Source organism: Notolepis coatsorum (genome assembly GCF_963971535.1).
Source record: "Notolepis coatsorum genome assembly, chromosome: 4".
Classification (NCBI taxonomy): Eukaryota; Metazoa; Chordata; class Actinopteri; order Aulopiformes; family Paralepididae; genus Notolepis; species Notolepis coatsorum.
Window position 1 is genome coordinate 149,947,993 of NC_140168.1, and position 2,500 is coordinate 149,950,492.

The 2,500-nt window shown below is 45.9% G+C and overlaps 1 protein-coding gene across 1 annotated transcript in view; it reads right to left on the minus strand.

Annotated features, from left to right (window-relative positions):
* Positions 1 to 2,500, minus strand: part of dip2ca (disco-interacting protein 2 homolog Ca) — an 837,941-nt gene that overhangs the window by 139,569 nt on the left and 695,872 nt on the right. The window lies entirely within an intron of this gene.

Sequence of the window (2,500 nt, forward strand, 5' to 3'; positions counted from 1 at the left end):
TACCTGGAAAAAAAGCATGTTACTAAAGCATCTACGATAATTCAAAACCAACTTGACCTGGGAAAAGAAGGGCTCCCACACAGGAGGCGCATGACGCCATGCAGTGAAAGCCGAAAGGAAGCTGTAAGGCCGACTCGCCTCTTAACCCCCAGGAAAACCACCAGAATTGCCACATGAAACATCAGGATGATGTACGAACCAGGGAAGACAGTCCAGGTAGCACAGGAGATGAGGAACTATAACATCTCTCTCCTTGGTTTGTGTGAGACAAGGTGGCTACAAGCAGGGCAACTGAGATTGGCATCTGGGGAGATGGTGCTCTACTCCGGTCATACAGAAGAAGGAGGCACAGCGCTCTCTCATTGGTTGGGAACCGGTGAACCCACGAATCATCACCGCCAAGTTCACCACTAAGAAGGACAACATCAGACTATCTATCATTCAGTGCTATGTGCCGACAAACGACACCGAAGACGAGAAGAAAGACAATTTCTATGAACAACTGCAGGCTGTACTGGACAGACGGAGAGAAAAAGTTATCACCATCCTCATGGAAGGAAGAATACTCCCAAGCCAATAAGGAGGTGAAGAGTAGTGGGCCTGATCTCTGCCAACGACGAGAGGGCCTACCTGGAAGAGGTCAAGGTCCTGGCGGGATGGTGCCAGGAAAACAGCCTCTCCCTGAACGTCAGCAAAACAAAGGAGATGATTGTGGACTTCAGGAGGTCGGGGGTCAAGGACTACAGCCCCCTCAGCATCGACGGGGCACCGGTTGAGAGAGTCAACAGCTTTAAGTACCTCGGAGCCTACATATCCGAGGACTTGACATGGACCACACACATTGACAGTGTTGTGAAGAAGGCACGACAACGCCTCTACTTCCTCAGGCGCCTAAGGAAGTTCCAAGTCAGTCAGAAGATCCTTAAGAACTTCTACTCATGTACAATAGAGAGCATCTTGACCGGCAACATCACCTCCTGGTTTGGGAATAGCACTGCACAAGACCGAAGCAGACTACAAAGAGTGACACGTTCAGCCGAACGCACAATTGGAGGGGGGCTCCCCACCCTCCAGAACATTTACAACAAGCGTTGCAAGGGCAAGGCTAAGAGAATCATTAAAGACTCCAGTCACCCGAACAACTGCCTCTTTGAACTGCTGCGGTCAGGCAAGCGATACCGGAGTCTCAAGGCGAGCACAGAAAGACTCAGAAGAAGCTTCTATCCCCAGGCCATCAGGCTGCTAGACGAACAATGAATGAACACTACACAACAACAACCACCATAGATCCTCCCCTACACAACAACAACCACCAAACGCACATAGCACACACATCCACACGCACACACTCACTTTAAACAAACACACTGTAGCACCCACTCCACACACTTTATAGCACACACCCACTTTAAACAAACACACTGTAGCACCCACTCCCCACACTTTATATTTATTGATGAAGGATTGCACTACAACTCGTACACCTTACTGTAAATTGTACCTAAATTGTACCTCATCCCATTTCTGCTTTGCACTATAGTACTGTACATTAGTACACTGCATAGTATTGTATATTATATGGTAACTCAGAACATTGTACATATGTCTATACCGAACACTGTGACCTCATTTTCTTCTTCTAAACTACATGCTATACTATGTTATTTGATACTATCTTGTCTAGCACAGTCTCTGGAGCGTAACAGTAAGAAGCATTTTGTATGAAAGTATTCTGTACTTCTGTATGACAACTATTAAAGAAACTTGAAACTTGAAACTTGAGTAGCATTAAGAAGGATAAAAGAGATCACATAGACAACCTAGCCAAACAAGCAGAAACAGCAGCAGGGCAAGGCAACATGAAAGACCTCTATATGATCACTAGGAAGTTAGCAGGCAAGTTCCAACAGACGGACAAACCGGTAAAAGACAAACAGGGAAACCCACTTACAACAACAGAGGAGCAGCGGAGAAGATGGGCTGAACATTTCAAAGAACTACTTAACCAACCAGCCCGACAGAGCCAGCGGACATTACACCAGCAGAGAGAACACTTCCAATAAACTGTGATAAACCCAGCAAAGCAGAGATAAAAAAAAGCTATTATCTCAACGAAGGACGGAAAATCTGCAGGACCAGATGAAATACCAGCAGAAGCCATCAAGGCCGACTTGAAGACTGCTGTAGATATGCTTCATAGCATCTTCACCAAGATCTGGGAGGAAGAAAAGATTCCAGAAGAATGGAAAGATGGAATCATCATCAAGCTACCAAAAAAGGGAGATCTCACCAACTGCAACAACTACAGAGGAATAATGCTTCTAAAAAGTTCTCAACAGAATTATACTGGACAGAATGAGTGTTGCTGTGGATCCCATGCTTCGAGACCAGCAGGCAGGCTTCCGGAGCAACAGATCTTGTACAGACCAGATCGCCACTCTGCGCATCATTATAGAGCAATCCATCTAATGGAACTCTCCATTATACATAAACTTCATAG